General features: G+C 42.6%; 1 protein-coding gene and 1 long non-coding RNA gene across 8 annotated transcripts in view; one reads left to right on the top strand and one right to left on the bottom strand.

Moving 5' to 3' along the window:
- Window positions 1–20,741, top strand: part of Xpd (general transcription and DNA repair factor IIH helicase subunit Xpd) — a 436,267-nt gene that overhangs the window by 270,935 nt on the left and 144,591 nt on the right. The window lies entirely within an intron of this gene.
- Window positions 1–20,741, bottom strand: part of LOC137648458 (uncharacterized) — a 164,027-nt gene that overhangs the window by 108,058 nt on the left and 35,228 nt on the right. For 3 of the 4 annotated variants that reach the window (XR_011045624.1, XR_011045622.1, XR_011045623.1), the window contains 2 exons: window positions 8,493–8,634; window positions 7,165–7,353 (listed from right to left, as the gene is read on the bottom strand). This is a non-coding gene — a long non-coding RNA (uncharacterized lncRNA). The remainder of the gene's footprint in view (window positions 1–7,164; window positions 7,354–8,492; window positions 8,635–20,741) is intronic. The other variant, XR_011045625.1, reaches the window with a different exon arrangement.

The following is a 20,741-nucleotide window of genomic DNA, read 5'->3' as shown; positions in this document are numbered from 1 at the left end:
TTCCTCTTTCTTTCACAGTGGTTTCGTCCTGGATTGTGAGTCCGCTATCACATTCTGGACTCCAGCTAGGTGGGTTGCTGACAGGAACCAGTTCTTTTCTGTTGCCAAGGCGAAGATTGTGACCAGGATCTGATTCAGGCTGGGCGACTTGGATCCTCCTCTGTTGATGCAGTGTACTACGGCTGTGCTGTCTGACACTACTCTGATGTGGGTCGACCTCGGAGGAGTGTCTCTCTTCAAGGTCAAGAACACTGCCATGGTTTCGAGAACATTGATATGGAAGTGTTTCATGGCGGGTGACCAAGAGCCCTGAAACATCCGACGTTCGTAGTAACCCCCCCATCCACTCAGAGACGTGTCTGTATGAATGGTCACTTGTGGGGGTGGAAAATTGAAGAGGAACCGATTTGGAGAGGTTCTTCGGTTCGGACCATGGCTGTAGTCTCATTTTCAAGACAGAGGGGATCTTCAAGACCTTGTCTCTTAAAGGTACGGTGGCTCTTTCTCCAAACTCGATTGAAGTCTGAGTTTGGCTTTCAATAGTCTATCTGTTACTGAAGCGAATTGAAGAAGGCCGAGAATTCTTTCTAAGGCTCTTCTGGACACCTGCTTGTGTTTGAGAAAATTCTTGATCTTGGAAGCTATTTCTCTTTCCTTTTTGGGAGGTAGAGCCAGCTTGTGCCGTGCAAGGTCCCACTGTATGCCTAACCATTCGAAGTGGTCTGATGGTAGTACAGTAGGCGGGATTTTTGGAGATTGACCCGAAATCCCAGGTTGGCGAGAAAACGAAGTACTTTCTTCGTAGCTCTGTTGCATTCCAGGGCTGACCGAGCCCAAATGAGCCAATCGTCCAGATAAGCAACAATCTGAATCCCTTGGTTCCTGAGTTGTTCTAACACACTCCCAGTTTCGTGAATATCCTGGGTGCAATGTTGAGGCCGAAGGGCATGACTTTGAACGCAAAGGCTTTCCTGCCTGGACGGAAACCTAGGTAAGGAGAGAAGTTTCGAGCTATTGGTAAGTGATAATAGGTGTCGGTAAGATTGATAGAGGTGGTGACGGCCCCACAGGGAAGCAGGGTCCGTACCTGAGAGATGGTCAACATCCGGAACCTGTCGCAGAGGATGTAAGAATTTAGCTTTGACACGTCCAGGACCACTCTCAATGCCGACGAGCCTTTCTTCGGAACTGTGAACAGGCGGCCTTGGAACTTCAGCGATCGAACCCGTTTGATTGCTTTTTTCTTTAGTAACTCGGTGGTGTATTCTCTCAGAATGGTAGTGGGTTTCTGGAAGAAGGCCACTGGTGGAGGAGAACCTTGTGACCATTTCCACCCCAAGCCTTTGGAGACTATGCTGTGAGCCCACGGACTGAAGGTCCAATGGTCTCGAAAGTGGTAAAGTCTCCCCCCTACCGGGACTATATCATTGCGAGGGAGTGAATCTAGGTCCCTTCCCTCCTCAAGAACCCCTTGTCCTAGGTCCGCCTCGATGACGGAACTGTCCTCTAGCCCTGTAGCTACCTCTCTGGTGTCCACGAAAGGGACCTGAGGGTTCGTAGCTAGGGTTGTATGCGGGTGAGGGCATCCAAACGGGGTTGGGTTGGGTACCTGGGGGAGCAGTGAGGTAGACCACCTGTTGAGGGTGCTTTGGTTGTAGAGTCGACGAAGCAGCGGGAGACTGTGAAGACGAGTGGGTAACCGACGATTGATGGTAGTGACCTCGGCTCGTCTTGTAAGGGGCATACCTGTTTCTTCCTGAAGGAGGTTTGCTTTTGAACCTCAACCCTCCTTTTGGCAGTGAGGCCCCACCTCGCTTGCAAATTTTGGTTTGCTCTCGCAGCGTCCTGTAGAACCTTGTTCACCTCCTCCTGAGGAAAGGTTCTTACCCCAGCAGGGGGAAGCTATCAGTCTGTTCGGTTCATGCCTGATCGAAGCCTCAGATAGAACGTGTTTCCTGCAACTAACCCGAGCCGAACAAAACCCGTGTAAGTCGATTTGGAAGGACAGAGACAGGTTCTTTGTGAATACCCGGAACAAGGTCTCTGTCGTATAAAGCGAGGCTAGAGACTCCACGGAGGTAATGGAGTGGAGAGACCTAGCTAACCTATTCCGTGCCTCTAACTCAGTCTTGAGAAGATTTTCTGGTAATTTGGGAAGCTTCTCGTTTAACAGATTCGAGGCGCAGTCTGGGTCTAACTTCCCTACTGTGAAAGTAGAGGGGGCATCATCCCAGATAGTAACGGTACTCGGGATGAGCATGGAGGTGGGGTCCGTCTCTTTAAGAGCCGGCATGGCAGAACCTTCTTTGATAGCTTGAAAAGTAAGACCTGCCACTTTATCTGTAATAGGCAAGGTAATAACTGGAGAAGCTGTAAATATGGTGTAGGCTCCTTTGTGTGGGGTGAGCTTGGAATTAGTGCACCCCCAGTCCGACATCGTCCTGGCCCAGAGAGCTTGGGCCTGCTCCTTAGGAAATATTACCGTTTCCTTCGGTACCTTGTCTAACCTAACCAAGGAATGTTCTTTCAATCAGATGAAGCCGTTGAATGGGAATTCTAGTACCGGAGGGTAAAATTCTAGGTCCTCTAGAGGGCGGGTGCCTATGCCCTCCAGGTTATGGCACCATCTATATATGGAGCATGTAAGGCAAACCTCCAAAGGTTGTTTTTATCGAAGGGGGGTAACTTCGATGCGTCTGGGGCTGAAGGAGGAGGCATCCGAGTTCCAGAACGGATCAGACTCGCCGCCATATCTTTGAGCTCCGTCATAGCTCCTTGGTCTGTCCTAGACTCTTGTTGTAGATGCTGTTGTATCTGCTCTTTCACAATACAGTGAACCCTCGCTACTTCGCGGTTCGACCATCGCGGATTCACCACTTCGCGGACTTTTTTCATAACCCATAAATATATACATATTGGTAATAACAAAATCAACATACTGTACTGAATAATCAATATAATCAATGCAAAAACTAACCTATACACAGATGTGTACAGTAAATGCGTTTGTTTCTTCATTATGAGCAGAGAAACGTAAACATTGGTTGCCATTTTTTATCGTGCTTTTTGGCGTGTTTAGGAAACGCATGATATAAAATCGCCTTTAATATTTGTGCCTGTTTTAGTTTAGGGTACTGTAGTACATGCATTAAGTGTTCTGTACATTACAGGGTAGTTTGTTAACAGTACTACGTACAAGGGAAGGTTTTAAAAGTCTGAATATACATGTTAAATAAATAGGTAAATATGGTGTCACTACTTCGCGGATTTTCACCTATCGCGGCCGGGTCTGGAACCTATCTACCGCGATAAACAAGGGTTCACTGTATCCCTGACCATGGTGGCTCCCGAGCCCGATCCGCTAACGAAGCCCTGGACTTAGAGGACTTCGAATTTTTAGGAGTCACGGTTTTAGGTACAGTAATATGAACATCAGGATCCTTTGAGGGTCCAGGGACCGGTGACACTGATAATGGCAAAGCTGAAGGCTTAAAGGTACGTAGTGGCTTCACCTTGTGTCGTACAGGAACGGAGGGACCTCGAGGAGAAGCCGTAGGTTTATCAAAGCCGTGAAAGGAAGCAGTAGAGGAAGGTGTGTGGTGTGAAGAGGGTCCAACTCATCACCACCTACCAGCTCATCCATGGATTCCTCGTCCAGATCTAGAAAGGGCTCGTCCTCCGTCACTAAAACCTCTTCCTCCGTTAGAATGGTCGCCTCAATTAACGGGGCCGCTGTCTCCGGTGGAACTGCTGCAGTAGTAGAGCCTGGGAATAGGCGAGAAGCCATGTCTCCATCAAGGAGATAGGGTGAGCCAGACAGCGCATTCCTCCCAAAACCTGACACCCAAGGACGGAGAGTAGCTCTTGCCTCCCGGAGAGATTCATCATCAGCCTGAAAGAGGAGAGGGGATTAATGATGAAGCAATAATCGATGTAAATATATAAAGACCAATTAATTCCTCGCAAAGGATATTAACAGGGACAAACTAGAACCAACTTACCTCCTCGCTCAGGAGTAGGGATGACAGCTCATAGCAGAGCATGCATGACTCCGGGAACCATACCATGTAGGGGGCTTGTCCCGGTTCCCGAGAGAAGGATATGGCGCAATGGGCATGGGACCGGCATAGACCATGGCCCATGGGATCAGTAAAGGCAGCGGAGCAGCCCTTGGCAGCGCAGCGGACTTTCTGTAAAAGAAAGAAGACATAAGTCTGGATGTTCCTTGAGATTCTGGTCAGTGACATATGAATCCACAGAAAACAATTAAATCTTAATTATGTGTGAGTACGGTATTAGCTAACACCTTAATATATCAAGAAATTATATTAATAACCAGTAACCACGTAACATGAAACCATAAACTTCATCGGTATGACATTGTTAACTCCAGTTCTGATCGTCTGATTGATCTCTGTTTGTACCAGAGATCCGGTGACAAAGGCCCGTCATCGTGATATCGTGACCGTTAGCAGTACGATAACATTAACCTCAATTCTGAATGTCTGTGTTATCTCCAGTGAAGCCGGAGATTCGATGAAAAAAGGGGCCGTAATAGTGTAATTGTGATCAAACATGACAAAGGTTCGTGTGCAAAAGGCCTCAGCCAGAGTCTGAGTGCCGGATTTCACTGTTGCACTCCAAATATCTGACTAGTTCTCACCCATTGAGTATCCATTATAGCGGAGTATAACTCAAGGCGGAGCTAAGGGTGTCGGCATTAAGCGACCCCAATTAAATGACTCATACACTAACGTAACCTATTAATAGTGCTAGCTATATTAACAGTAACCACATCAATAAAACGTGTATATCATTAAACGTAATATCATCAACTCGGAGAATAAGAGGAGGCAGGAGTAACTCGGAGAATAAGAGGAGGCAGGAGTAACTCGGAGAATAAGAGGAGGCAGGAGTAACTCGTGATCGTAAAAAAACGGGAAACGGGAAATCCACCTCTTACTCGAGCTAATAAAGAAAACGAGAGAAGGGGTAACTCGTATCTGTAGAACAGAAAACGAGCACTATGCTCTCGCTCTCAAGGTTACATAATAAAAAACCAACATCACACAATAATATGATAAATAAAATTGATTGCTTTTTTCTTAGTAATTGTAATAACCAAGAACGAAGAATAACGACAACGTAACAAATAAACAAAGATATAGTCTAAATCGAGCACCTTCCTGAGGCGAGTACAAAACTATAACAAAGACTAAATCGCTATTCTTTGTAGGTCCAAATTGGACTTGCTAGCAAATAAATACCATAGTAAAAACTAATAATAAATAATGATAATAAAATTGGTCATAAAACGTAAGTGATATAACCTAGATGACAGAGTACCAGATGGGCAATAATAACTTGAAAATTTACCGAAGCGAACACAACCCAAAATGGCTGCCGATACCGAGGCAGGCCAATCGCTTCCAAAACTAAAATCCCCAATACTGGAAACAGAACAAATGCCCGGTACTGCAATAAACTGTCAAAACAAACTATGGTACTTAACATTGGTAAAGGTGAAGTAGCAACGTCAGTCATGTTGAATTAACGACAAACACTTCGAAAAACACTGGGCAAAAAAATTATCAACTTGCGGGCAAGTCCAAAACAGAAGGATGTCCTAGAGAGTACGCGTGGTAGGTGTCGGTGGGGTAGTCCAACTGTGTTCTCTAGGGCCTGTCACGGCCCTCCCCATTGATGAAGGGATTATCTAAATGGAAGACAGCCTGTGAATAGTGGTTTTCGCACGCCTTTGTTGAATACACGACACCTACAAGGTGTTCGCGCGAGGGTTGTAACCTCTGCATACCATGCTTTTATCTTTCTCTAGTATATTTGGAAGATTTATATTAGAAAAGGTACAAGGAAGGACTTTTCACCGGCCGTCCCAGAAATACTAATACAAAAGGCTCACTAATAAAAATTTTTCCACACTCCCACGATGGGATTCAACTAGAAGAAAAGTTTACTGTTAATATAAAGATCAAGAATTACACTAATCATCCCTTTTACCTTTTTGCCAATCATGGCAGTTAGCCTCTTGGGGGTCTCCTTGACTAACTACTACTACTACTTCTTTTTACCCTCACATGGTGATTGCGCCTTACCGTTAAATGTAGCCTCAAATTCTCCAAAGAATTGATAACCAATACAAGAGGATAACCGGGGAATGTCTAAAGTATATGTTGCCAAGGTTAGGTTACCTAGGCAAGGCGAGATCTCTGTTACCTAAATCACTTAAACTCTGACATATACGATCGACGCAGGAAAAGGAGAATTTTATGCATATAAATATCTTTACAAATAAAAAAAATGCCTAAATAGCTTCATAAATAAATTATTATGGCTATTTAAAAACCGGGAATGTTGTTCTAACTAAAAAACACACCTAACAAACGACAGCGCCCATGGCGCCTCCGGTAACAGGCCTAGCTCCTAATCACAACAAATTACTCTAATTTCACTGAGACAGGAACTGAAAACACATTGTAAACATTCAATACTCAACTTCTCAGAAGCGAAAGAAGCTGGAGAATGCATAATAAATATCCTTGAAAATCTATTGAAAATGTCAGATCAGCAGGGAACACCACTGAGCGAAAATCACTACAAAATAAGGAATCTTCGCCATATTGGATATGGCGCTGTTGTGAGACTCAATAGTATGAGAACTAGGGTAACCTTGATACAGCTCCCCTTCTATTCTGCCACATCCCCCTCGAAGTGTTAACGCTATTAGGGGTGCAGATTGCTATGTGACGTGTCAAGATGATGTCCTCTGATATTATGCGATATCCTTGAGAAATTTAAGGATACTCGCACCAGGAGTTAGAATTCTGGATACCTAAAGGTAAAATTCCCTGGGAATATCACTGTAGTACATATATCCCTTAGGAAGCTACTTATAGGAACTTCCATCAGGACAACATGGCCATCTCACCCAAAAATAGATTTTTCTCCGTTTTATAAAGCAATGAATAAAGGAGAAAATATGACTTAGTCTTTCCTACTTTTTCCCTTCAGTATACCTGCACCAGTTCATTCTCCCAAAGAGTTGTTTAATCTTATTACACCCATTTGAAAATTAGTAGGTTTAAGAAGGGGCTACTGAAGTACAATGTCTCCAACTTCTAATAACTCAACAGGTTAGTTATCTACATCATTTATCAGTTGCTTGGTTCACAAGCTGCACAAATTCCTTATTACCAGCATATATCTTATACTTTCCCAAGCCTTTTGTAGTTTCCTGTGGCTGTCCTTCCCTTGGCCAATGAGATGATATGAACCCTTTGGTAGTTTCCTGTGACTGTCCTTCAAGTGGACAATATCAAGAACCATTTATCTGACCTGGGAAGGATGTAAATAAACGATATTTAAAGAACTGTGTCCCTTAAAATTTCTGGGTTTACAGGAGTGGGTATAGGTTCACTCCAATTGTTTTACAAATATTCTTTAAAGGCGATTAGACGGAGATTTATTATGAACTATTTTGGATAGCAAAGTAAAATTCTAAGTACTGTACAGTACTGTAGTCTACAATCATATTACCAAGAGCCTTCATTAGGCTTCTTAACCATCTTCAAGATTCCACCAAAGATCCAAGTTCACCGTGGACTTATAGCATTGCTAGAAACTCACTTTGTTCTCCCTAAAATAGGATTGTATATTCTTATCACTTAAAAAAATTTCAACAGTTTTAGCACCTGAAGCCAGCTGTAAACCTTAGCCACCTAAACACTTCAGGTACACCAAACTCTGAACAATGGAGCTGAAGATCTCAAAGATTATACCACAAATATCTATGCATACTTTAGGATTTATGACACTACCATAAAGAGGTGATACATTATATCCAAACCTTAAATTTCTTAGCCGTCCAATATACCCAGTAAAGTTCAAAATAATCTGAAAAAATGTACCTGTAAGGTATGGTTGGAGGAGAAAACCTAAATTCCTCATATGGAGATTGATTTAATTTCATAGATTTGCGATTAAATCTACGGCCGTAAACACAAGCTTTCAAGACTTTACTGTAGAAAACTACAAGGAATACAAAGTTATTTCCTAATTTTTGATAATGTAGCATATATACCACAATGAGCTAACTTTATATGAAGAGTTGCTTATTTTTTCAGTCAATTTACTGTTTTTGGCCAAAAGAATTGGGAATTCATATTTACAATCTCTCCACTTACAAAATTTAGTTTTAACTCTTTGTAAACCAGATTTCCTATTTATGAATAGATTTAGTTGACTTACTATGCTGGGTATATCTTTAATTTGAGGGTTCTCATCTTTGAAATATATAAAAACCTAAGGAAAAGACGATCATGCAAAATTATAAACTGCCAGGCTCTCAAAGAAATTTCATCATTATTTAAAACTCAAAATGGTCATACTTGCCAGATGTTCAATTTAGTTTGACACTGTTTATGAATGTCAGAACATACTTGTAGACAAATCAAATTAAGCCAACTGGAACTTACATCTGTAGATTTTAAAATCTCCATCTCTGGCTCTGTCACACTTCTCACACTGGCCCTCCAAAACTAAGAACATTGATGAAAGGATTTGAGATGGTTACATCAAAACTATCTCCTCCCAAGATATCCTGAGGGGTATCAGGTCCTGTGAATAAATTTGACTATTAACCTCTTAAGATAAGGACCTAGTAGCATGATTTGCAGGATTTATCATACCTGTACAAATCTTTAAAGTCGCTGACAGTTTCACAGAGTCTCGATTCAGTGCAACCTGTTCACAATAACTTAATTTTCTTAATTTATCACATTTGCTGCATCAAGGGCTCATTTGAGCCAGCAACATGCATCAACAGATTCTTGAAACAGTCATTCAACCCATTCCATATGAAAAACTATGGTTAAATCTACACCCAAAACCTCATACTACAAATTATTCTCAAGTTACTGATCAAGTCATATGGATCACTGGTATGTTAAACTCCAATAGCTTTCCAAAAACACTATTGTTGAGACAAAGTATCTGCAAATTCTTTCTGTAATAACTTTTTAGATTCTTCATACGAGCGGTTACTACAATCTAGATTTACTAGTTTAAGAGCACCTGAAAGTTGTCACTATGAAGAGTGAATTAAACACGACTACAATCATGAGTACCAAGATCGTACTTATCTACGAATGCTTTTAACGCTTAAAAACTTAATATCCTCCCCTTCTTAAACACCAAATGTCTGCCAAGGTAGTTCAGGTAATTTAAGCCGAAATTGCTGGACACGAACGATCTGAAAGGGTACCGGGTGAAAAATAGACCGTGGTCTTGAGGAGTTATACAAATAACAGTCAAACTACACATTAATTTCTTCACTCACCAATTCACCACCGTCGACATCTTCACCTGCCCTAACAAAATTTCATTTAAAACCTCTTTATTCACGTTGTCAAGTTTTTCTTTGTATCAACCAATACGTTCATATGCTCCTAAGCACCGCTCACGGATATTCAAGAAATTAAATTTTCAATCAAATTACACTGATAACTTACTGCCTTAAGACTGAACAAAAACTGTGCGAAACTCTTCGGAAGCATGTTACAATGAATATAACTAACTAAAGTTATGAAAATTACAGGGAAATATAGGAGTGATGTGACTCCAGAATGTAACCTTCAAGGACTTTCAACAAAAAATTACTCATGGCAATGGACTTCAACTAATCCCGATGGGCCTCAACCAATCCCATCCTCGTCGCCATTTTTTAAAAGCTTAAAGAGAAACTGAACATTAATCAAGGCAAAGCAATAGACAATCTAATTTTAATTTACAAAGCATTCAAAAAAAAAAAATAAAGATGGATTTAGACAGACATCAAAAGGACTGGCAAATAGGGTGATCCTTGTCAAGCTTCAAACATTGAAAAACTTACCATGGACGTTCAACCTGCAGTAGGTCCCTTTTGTCCCTTGTTTCGAAACATCCAAAGGATATGTAACCTATTACACGAGAGAAATTTGAAATGCAAGGGACTACAAACAAAAAATATATATGGAAGGAACTACAGTATATGAAAAAAACTGTACACCCTTCTTCAGGTTGTTCAAAGTCGACAACGGCTTCTAACCTTGTTAGGATAGCGAACAACCAGGCAAACTTAAATATAGGGCTCAAGAATGGCTTGTTTCATTAATCTAAATGGTCCTAGGCAACAACTGAATGGTAAGCAATAAATGCATTTGCTTTGAAAATTAAAAATTATTCGAGCAAATAAAAATTAAATTTAAAAATTACCACAACCAAACATTTAATATACAAAATACACTCACTAATGTGCATTTTTTGGAATTTCTGACCATTGTTACAAATCAGACTATTCCCTACCCAAAAATGATATTTTGATTATAAAATAAATTTTGGAATATACTTACCCGGTGAATATATAATAGCTGACGTCTCCGGTGGCTCGACAGAAAAACACAAAAACTCGCGAGCGATCGCTATGAAGGTTGAGGGTGTGCCCACCAGCGCCAACTATCGGCCAGATACCGCATATACATGTAAACAGCTCCAGTTCTCATCCCGCTGGGTCTCTATCGGGGAGGAAGGGGGGGCCTTTAATTTATATATTCACCGGGTAAGTATATTCAAAAATTTATTTTATAATCAAAATATCATTTTTAAATATTTAACTTAGTCGGTGAATATATAATAGCTGATTCACACCCATGGTGGTGGGTAGAGACCAGAATTAATAAAGTTTACAGCGTATATGCTTAGAGTTTTTGACAGTTATATCATAACAAAACCCAAATATATATAGGTACCTGGTAAGGAAGTTGACTTAGACGATTACTCTGCCTTGTTAGTCTGTCTTCCTCACGAACCCCAGCCATCCTCTTAGGATGCTGAAAGACTCCCAGGAGCTGAAGTATTAAGGGCTGCAACCCATACAAGAGGACCTCATCAAACCCCTAATCTGGGCGCTCTCAAGAAATGACATTTGACCACCCGCCAAATCAACCAGGATGCGAAAGGCTTCTTAGCTTTCCGTACAACCCAAAACAAGATTAAAAACATTTCAAGAGAAGATTAAAAGGATATTGGAATTAAGGGAATGTAGTGGTAGAACCCTCACCCACTACTGCACTCGCTGCAACGAATGGACCCAGTGTGTAGCAGTCCTCATAAAGAGTCTGGACATCTTTTAAGTAAAATGACGCGAATACCGACTTGCTTCTCCAAAAGGTCGCGTCCATAATACTTTGCAGAGATCTATTTTTCTTAAAGGCCACGGAAGTTGCTATAGCTCTTACTTCGTGCGTCTTAACTTTAAGCAAGCATCGGTCTTTTTCATTCAAGTGAGAATGAGCCTCTCTGATTAAAAATCTGATAAAATATGACAAAGCATTCTTTGACATAGGTAATGATGGTTTCTTAACTGAGCACCATAAGGCCTCAGATCCACCTCGTAAGGACTTGGTACGAGCTAAGTAGAACTTAAAAGCTCTAACTGGACACAGCACTCTTTCAAGTTCGTTGCCTACGATCTCTGACAGGCAAGGTATATCAAAAGACTTAGGCCAAGGATGAGAAGGCAGTTCATTTTTGGCCAGGAAACCAAGTTGAAGTGAACATGTGGCTTTTTCTGTAGAAAAGCCGATGTTCTTACTGAAGGCATGAATTTCACTGACCCTTTTAGCCGAAGCCAAGCACACTAGGAAAAGCGTCTTGAGGGTGAGATCCTTCAGGGAGGCTGAATGTAATGGCTCAAACCTGTCTGACATGAGGAACCTTAGGACCACGTCTAAGTTCCATCCAGGAGTTGCCATACGACGTTCCTTAGAGGTCTCGAAAGACTTAAGGAGATCTTGGAGATCTTTATTGTTGGAAAGATCTAAGCCTCTATGTTGAAAGACCGAAGCCAACATGCTCCTGTAGCCCTTAATAGTGGGAGCTGAGAGGGAGCGAACATTTCTCAGATGTAAAAGAAAATCTGCGATTTGGGCTACAGAGGTACTGGAAGAGGACACAGATGCTGACTTGCACCAGTCTCGAAAGACTTCCCACTTCGACTGGTATACTCTGATGGTAGAAGCTCTCCTAGCTCTCGCAATCGCACTGGCTGCCTCCTTCGAAAAGCCTCGAGCTCTTGAGAGTCTTTCGATAGTCTGAAGGCAGTCAGACGAAGCGCGGGGAGGCTTTGATGAACATTCTTTACGTGGGGCTGACGTAAGAGATCTACCCTTAGAGGAAGACTTCTTGGAATGTCTACCAGCCATTGAAGTACCTCGGTGAACCACTCTCTCGCGGGCCAGAGGGGAGCAACCAACGTCAACCTTGTCCCTTCGCGAGAGGCGAACTTCTGCAGTACCTTGTTGCAGTACCTTGTTGACTATCTTGAATGGTGGGAATGCATATAAGTCCAGATGAGACCAATCCAGTAGAAACGCGTCTATGTGGATCGCCTCTGGATCTGGGACTGGTGAGCAATAGATCGGTAACCTTTTGGTCAACGAGGTGGCAAAGAGGTCTATGGTGGGTTGACCCCAAGTCGCCCAAAGACTCTTGCACACGTCCTTGTGGAGGGTCCATTCCGTGGGTATCACCCGACCCCTCCGACTGAGACAGTCTGCCAAGACGTTCAAGTCCCCCTGGATGAATCTCGTCAACAGGGAGATGCCTCGATTTCTTGACCATATGAGAAGGTCCCTTGCGATCACGTACAGCGTGTGGGAGTGTGTGCCTCCTTGCTTGGAGATGTACGCCAAAGCTGTGGTGTTGTCCGAGTTGACCTCTACCACTTTGTTTCGAAGAAGCTTTCGAATTTCATCAAGGCCAAGTGGACTGCTAATAGCTCCTTGCCGTTGATGTGCATGCTCTTCTGACTTGAGGTCCACAGACCTGAGCATTCCCGACCGTCCAGGGTCGCACCCCAACCCAAATCCGACGCGTCTGAGAACAACACGTGGTTTGGGTTCTTGACTGCTAGGGATAGTCCCTCTCTCAGACTGATATTGCTGTCCCACCAGTTCAGGCATGCCTTTACTGGTTCGGAGACTGGGATTGATACCGTCTCTAAAGTCTTGCCCTTGTTCCAGTGAGAGGCTAGATGGAACTGGAGAGGCCGAAGGTGTAGTCTCCCTAGCGAGACAAACTGCTCCAGGGATGAGAGAGTCCCTACGAGACTCATCCAACTCCTGACTGAACAACGTTCTCTTTTCAGCATTAGTTGGACTGAGCAGGGCTTGTTCTATTCGGGTGGCAGACGGAAAAGCCCGAAAAACTGGACTGCGAATCTCCATCCCCAAATATAGAATAGTCTGGGATGGGATCAGTTGGGACTTTTCTAAGTTGACCAAAAGCCCCAACTCCTTGGCCAGACCCAACGTCCAATGTAGATCCTGCAGACAGCGATGACTGGACGATGCTCTGAGAAGCCAGTCGTCCAAGTACAGAGAGGCTCGGATTCCCGATAGATGGAGGAATTTTGCCACATTCCTCATGAGCCTCGTAAACACGAGAGGAGCAGGACTGAGGCCAAAGCACAGGGCTCGAAACTGGTACACCACATTCCTGTAAATAAACCTCAGATACGGTTGGGAATCCGGGTGTATAGGAATGTGGAAGTACGCATCTCGTAGGTCGAGAGAGACCATCCAGTCTCCCTCTCTGACCGCTGCTAAGACGGACTTCGTGGTCTCCATCGTGAATTAAATTTTTGTAACAAAAACGTTGAGCGCACTGACGTCTAGCACCGGCCTCCAACCTCCTGTATGCTTTGGGACTAGGAAGAGACGGTTGTAAAACCCCGGTGATTGAAGGTCCGAGACTTTCACCACCACTCCCTTCTCTAGCAACAGAGACTTCTTGATTTAGGGCTTGTCTCTTTGACTCCTCTCGGTACCTGGGAGAGAGGTCTATGGGAGTTGTTACTAGAGGAGGTTTGCGTACAAACGGTATTTTGTACCCCTCTTTGAGCAACAGAACAGACTCTTGGTCTGCACCCCTCTTCTCCCAGGCCTGCCAGAAGTTCTTCAATCTGGCACCTACCGCTGTCTGAGGCTGTGGGCAGTCAGACTCTGCCACGGGAGGACTTGGCTCCTCTCTTCTTACCTCTCTTTCCCTCGGCACGAGAGCCTCCCCTGCTGGGAGCTCTGCCACGAAAGGGCGGGATAAATCTAGACGCAGGAGTCTCGATCCTGGGTCTCACAGCAAAGGATGAAGAAGGAGCCCCTTTGCGAGCAGAGGACGCCATCAGGTCATGTGTATCCTTCTGCACAAGCGAAGCAGCTATATCCTTAACCAGCTGTTGTGGAAACAAGGCCGCTGATAAGGGAGCAAAGAGCAGTTCCGATCTCTGACAGGGAGTAACTCCTGCCGAAAGGAAAGAGCAAAGGGTTTCTCTCTTCTTTAAGACTCCCGACGTAAAGGTGGAGGCGATCTCATTGGAGCCATCGCGGATGGCTTTGTCCATACAGGACATGATAAATAAGGAAACATCTTGGTCAGCAGACGAGATCTTCCTACTTAATGCTCCTAATGACCAGTCAAGAAAGTTAAACACTTCAAAGGCCCTGTATACGCCTTTAAGTAGATGGTCAAGGTCCGAGGAGGACCAACAAATCTTCGAGCGTCTCATGGCCAGGCGACGGGGAGAGTCTACGAGGCTTGAGAAGTCACCCTGGGCAGAGGCAGGGACTCCCAAGCCGAGAACTTCTCCCGTGTCATACCAGACGCTCGATCTAGAAGCAAGCTTAGAAGGTGGGAAGGCAAAGGCTGTCTTCCCCAAACTCCTCCTGGTATCCAACCAGTCGCCTAGAAGACGTAAAGCCCTCTTAGAAGAGCGAGAAAGCACTAGCTTAGTAAAGGCTGGCTTGGTAGCAGCTAAGCCTAGAGCAAACTCAGACGGAGGCGAACGAGGAGCAACAGCAACAAAGTGATCTGGAAAAAGATCCTTGAAAATCATCATGATCTTCTTAAAATCCATCGAAGGAGGAACAGCCTTAGGTTCATCTACATCTGAAGGATTATCATCAGGATGAGGATCAGCAACGTCCTCATCTGAAGGAGCTTCGTCCGACAACTGATGAGTCTCAAGCAAGGGAGAGACCTGCCTTGGTGGCAATGCTTGACAAGCAGAGTCCACACGCACCGGAGCATCAGTAGCAGTCCAGGACGCTACGTCATGTAACTGCTTAACAGACTGACTAGCAACAACAACAACAGGAGCGGGAGGACGCTCGACGTCAACTCGAGACTGCCTTGACTGCCTAGACTGAGCAGTCAAAACAACTCTTGACTGTGGTGCTTGACGCTCAACGTCAAAACAAGTCAACTTCGCTGGTTGGGGAACGTCCTGAACGTCAACACGAGCATGCGGCAGCGGCTGAACGTCCACAAGCGGCTGAAAGTCAACACGGGACTGCATCGAGTGAGGCTCTACAAAACGTGACTTGACGTGACTTTGTAACGTCAACGTCAACCGGACGAGCAAAGGCTCGTTTGGGCGGCTGACGGAAAGGATCTCGATCAGCTAAGCGGCGAGGATCATCGTGAACCTGCTCAGCAGAATAGTCCTCCATAAGAGAGGCAAGCTTATTCTGCATGTCTTGCAGTACAACGGGAATGGGTGCGGTAAGAGACGAGGGTAACGTCTGTGACTGCAAAACATTGCCTACACTAAGACTCTGAGCCTGTGTTACGCTTCTGTTTAGGCGGCGAGCAGTCTTCCGATGACTGCACAGGGTCAGAGCTGTCCCAATGGCTACAACCAGGACGCTGGACCTGTCCTGAAGGGACTGACTTTCGCTTTAAGGGTCTCGAAACCTTGCTCCACGGTTTCTTACGCGATAAGCCTTCGGATGACGAGGAGAAAACCGTCTCGCTCGTCTTATGGTAGGGGCGGTCTTGACGAGACACGCCTGAAACCATAGAGGGAACGTCTGTTCGTTGGTTAAAGCCTCTCGAACCCATAAGTCCTACGACATTACTTCTCCCTGGGGCATGGGAGCTTGCAAGAGGTCTCGGACTAGGTGAACGACAGGCACGAACAGACGAACCCTCGGTCGCAACACTGATAACACTTTGCGCACTAATCACTTACTCCCCACGATTTTCTAATGTGGCACTCTGACACTAACTCTTTTACATCCGCCATGAGTTGATTACGGTCCGTAGCTAACGACTCAACTCTCTCGCCCAAAGCTTGAATGGCACGTAACATATCCCGCATTGATGGTTCATGAGTGCTAGTAGAGGGTTCAGGCACAACTACTACTGGGGAAGGATTAGGTTCAGGGGCATGGGAGGAGGAAAATTCTAACAATCTAGAGGAACTTCTCCTCACCCTCTCTCTCTCTAGCTTACGAGAATACTTGTCAAACTCAAGCCAATCGAATTCCGAAAGGCCCACGCACTCATCACACCGATCTCCTAATTGACAGGTTTTACCCCGACAATTAGAACACAGTATGTGGGTCGAGAGAGGCCTTTGGAAGACTTATTACAATCCCTAGCATTACATTTACGAAATCTAGGAATTGGAGAAGGGTCAGCCATTTTGAAAAGTCAAAGAAAGTCCAAAAACAATCCAAAGTCATCAACAATTAAATCTATCCAAAAAAGAGTTCAAGAGTTTAAGTTGAAGATAAAACACCTGCACTGCAAAAGCTCAAACCAAAAAGAAGTACTTCACCAAGACTGTTGAAAAACTCCAGGTTAACAGCGAGTAATGGAATCAACTTGTCGATCAGACCGACAGAGAAGAACTGGAGCTGTTTACATGTATATGCGGTATCTGGCCGATAGTTGGCGCTGGTGGGCACACCCGCAACCTTCATAGCGATCGCTCGCGAGTTTTTGTGTTTTTCTGTCGAGCCGCCGGAGACGTCAGCTATTATATATTCACCGGCTAAGGTAAATATTTAAAACTCCAGTTTAATACTGGAATCCTTCATAATGGTGTTTAAAGGGGGGGCCTCCTGAACAGGCGGTTTACCCTAAAATGGTAAAAAATTTATAAGAAACTAGGAAAAATGTGGTTAACGTATTTGGCTACAACTGAAAATTTACCAACCAAACTTACAATACCTAAGACTAGTCTTGAGCCTGAGTAAAATTGATAAAAATCTGAAAATGACAGGATATTTACCCACAAGATTCATCTTAAATACCAAGACAATCATTAATTAGCAGTTCATGCACCATTGTATCAAAAGCAGCACGACATAATATCAAGATGACAAATTTGTCGTCATTTCCAGCATATAGCTGTCCCAGTGAATATGATTGACTTTCTAAGCAAATAACTAGTTTAAGAATTGCATATCAACATTGATATAAAGGAGATCCAAAATAGGTCTGTATGAACTATTAATTTCAAGTCCTGATAATCTCGAAAACTTTACAGAACGGATGTCATTATGGCCACTATTATTTACGAAGCTTACACATCAATACTATTTACTAATATTTTAATCATGTCAGCAAGGCCAGAAAAGTTATCTACTAAAATATTAATGATAATGCCATTTAATCAGTCTCCCAATTAGTTTCCTCTAACCCTTTAATAACCCAAATGACTTAATCTTGAATTAAACCTACTTTACTTCACCTCTTTGAGTAACGTCCAGCACCAATCTAGGTTAACATCTTAATTTCTAGCAAACTACAATTAGTTTCATGAAGTGGAAGTGCAGGCTATTTTAAAATTTTTCTCTGCACAGTATGGCTTAAGGGAACTGGGAATAACTTTTAGTATCAATCATATAAACAGAAGAATTTATTTTCTAGATCCACTTAACTAAAGTGATTGTGGGTTAAAGAGCACGTGTTGCTTGCATTTACTTCTGGCAGCTTTTTTTGTATGAATCATTAGCTGGCTTTATTTAAACAAAAACTTCCAATTATTTAAGCAAAAGTTGCCGGATGTTTTAAAAGCTTTTTTTCCCCATCCGGCTGCAGTTCCCCCCATGACTACCGTATGGACCATAAATCATTAATATGCAATTCATGCACAACTATCAAAAGCAGCACCAAGTATCAAGATGCCACATTTGTCCAGATCATTTCCAACAGAGGATAGCTGTCAAAGTTGAATGTAATATGCAGACAGTCTTTCCAAATTAACCCAAGACCTCCATATAAAACTGGATATAAAGGATATGTTAAAAATAAGTGAATGAACTTCAGTCATGATAGTCAACTTAACCCCCTGATAGGGGTTAAATTGAAAGGTAAAGCACACAGGAGTTGAGAGAGCGGCAATGAGGTATGGATCGGAGACGTGGGCAATAAAGAAGACAGAAGAGAAGAAACTGGATGTAGCAGAGATGAGAATGTTGAGATGGATGTGTGGGGCGACAAGAAGAGAGATACGGAATGAGGTAATTGGGGGTACCACAGGAGTTAGAGAACTATCAAATAATATCCAAGAAAGACTGAGGTGGTATGGTCATGTCATGAGACAAGATGAACAGTATATTGGGAGGAGTGTGATGGAAATGGAGGTACAGGGAACAAGGAGGAGAGGAAGACCAAAGCGCAAGTGGAAGGACTATCAAGGATGACCTTCAATCAAAGGGATTAACCGGTGATGAAGTGTGGGACAGAGGTAGATGGAGAACGCTGGCCAGAAACATCGACCCAACTTAATAAGTGGGAAAAGATGCAGACAAAGTAGTAGTCGTAGTCTAGAGCCTTTTCAGAACTGGCATAACTATAGCCACTTCCTCAGATATAAGTAACTTACATTTATCAATACTATTTACTAATCTTGAAATTATGTCAGCAAGACAATTTCTGATAATGCATTTGATCAATATCCCAATTAAAATTTGACCCTTTAATAATCCTCATTAAATCATGTTATAAAATACTAATCTGGGTTGACGTATACTTACATTTCTACCAAAACAGTAAATCACTACAAGATATTGAAAACTGGCTAGAGCTTGTAAAGTATGCTAAAGGGGGCTGGGAATAGGTAGCCTATATATCAACTAAATGTGAAAATTACATTTTCTAAGTAACATTTACTTTTTAAGAGCAATTGTGGGTTACTGTGTTGCTTTCATTTTCTTCTGGCAGCTTTCTTCTTTGGTAAAAGTTAATTATTAGCAGTTTTTTGAAAAGTGTAAAGAAGGACCCTTTTCACCGGGCGTCACAGGTCGACCCAGAAAACATGTATTAAAGTGTCCTCATATTGCACTGTTCTACAAAACCCCAAATGCCCAGTTTCCATCAGGGATCCCCATAATTAAGGTAAAAGTTTAAAACGGGGAATAACGTAGTGTATTTTATGATATATTGAAAGTTCATAATACTGGAGGAAATCCAGTTTTTGAGTAATGGTGGATTAACTACCAATGGTGGTTCATGGCTAAAGTTTGCGAGGTGCCGCTCCGGAAAATTTTTAGCCTGTGTAAAGAGGAACAAAAAATCATTCAGAAACATCAAAGAACCCTGGAAATTTTCTTTACATACAATAATATATTTTCATACATTCATTTAAAAACAAAATCCAATCCTGTTTTAATTTTTGCAAAATTTATAAATTTTCTTTGACTTTGCTTCCATTTCCCATCAGAGTAAATATATCATATGTTATAGAACAGTGCAATAAACAAAATACTAGTTTTAGAAGTATTTTGTAGTAAACTTTTTATAATTATTCCAGGTGGAAGGTGGGAAATACTGTAGATGTTGAGCTTAGATTGTGTTTCTGTAGTGCTGTCAAATTCTTGCCCTGAGCTGTGTTTTAGCTTATATTTCTCGTCTATGAAATCTTTGAAAATAATAGTTGATCTCGTGGAGACAGTGATTAGTTGCCAAACTAGTCCCAAATATCCTGGCAATTAATGCATTTTGTAAGATAGCCATTACTGTGTTCATGTAATGAGGCTGAGTTTTAGAGTAACGGCACTATAATGACTAACCAGATGTTTTTCTCGATAACCTTGTAAGATCATCCGTTGTCAGTGAGCTTGCTTTGCATTACAGGTACCTGTAACATTATCTAGTCGTGCCTTTGCTATTAAAAAAGCAATTCTCAATTGGATTGAGGAGAGGAGTATGGCAGTTTATACATTTAAAAGATCTTGAGAACACTTTCGGCAATGTCCCTGTCACCGAGCATTCATGATGTGGGTTTAATTTGTGTGATAATATCAGCTGAATACTATCTAAATTAAATTTTTCCTTAGCAACATGACGTGTGAATCTCCAAATAAACTAGTACAGCACCATCAGAAATCCCTGCTAGCAACATATTACCACTTCTGTCAGCCATTCAAAGGGCTGATTTGCCAATAGATGCTATACTGAAAGTCATTAAATGTATAAATCATCTCATTTCGTCAATGTAGATTCCATCTTCCTGCAAATGTCTCGTGCATCAAGTATTTACAGGGTTCGTTTGCCCATAGGTGCTCTACCGCAAATCATTCAAGTGTATAAATCATATCTCATTTCGTCAATGTAGATTCTATCTTCCTGCAAATATCTCGCTTAAGTCATGTGTGTATGTTACTCTAGCACCCTTGATAGATAGAGTTTTTCTCCAGTTATGTTTTCACAGTTGTAGTGATGAGTTCACATTCCAAGGCTCTTGCAACAGTTGAAACACAATGGGTTTTCTGGCAAATATATATCTCAGGTTTTTTGGTAAATATATCTCGCAAAGTTTGATTCTACTCCCCCAAAGTTAATGCTACTACGGATAAACTAGCAAGATTAAATACTGGAAGATTACGTCAAGAATTATT

The sequence above is a fragment of the Palaemon carinicauda genome, chromosome 10 (assembly GCF_036898095.1).
Source record: "Palaemon carinicauda isolate YSFRI2023 chromosome 10, ASM3689809v2, whole genome shotgun sequence".
NCBI classification, from domain to species: Eukaryota; Metazoa; Arthropoda; class Malacostraca; order Decapoda; family Palaemonidae; genus Palaemon; species Palaemon carinicauda.
Note: the sequence above shows the minus strand (reverse complement) of the source record. Positions and strands in the feature narration are given on the sequence as shown.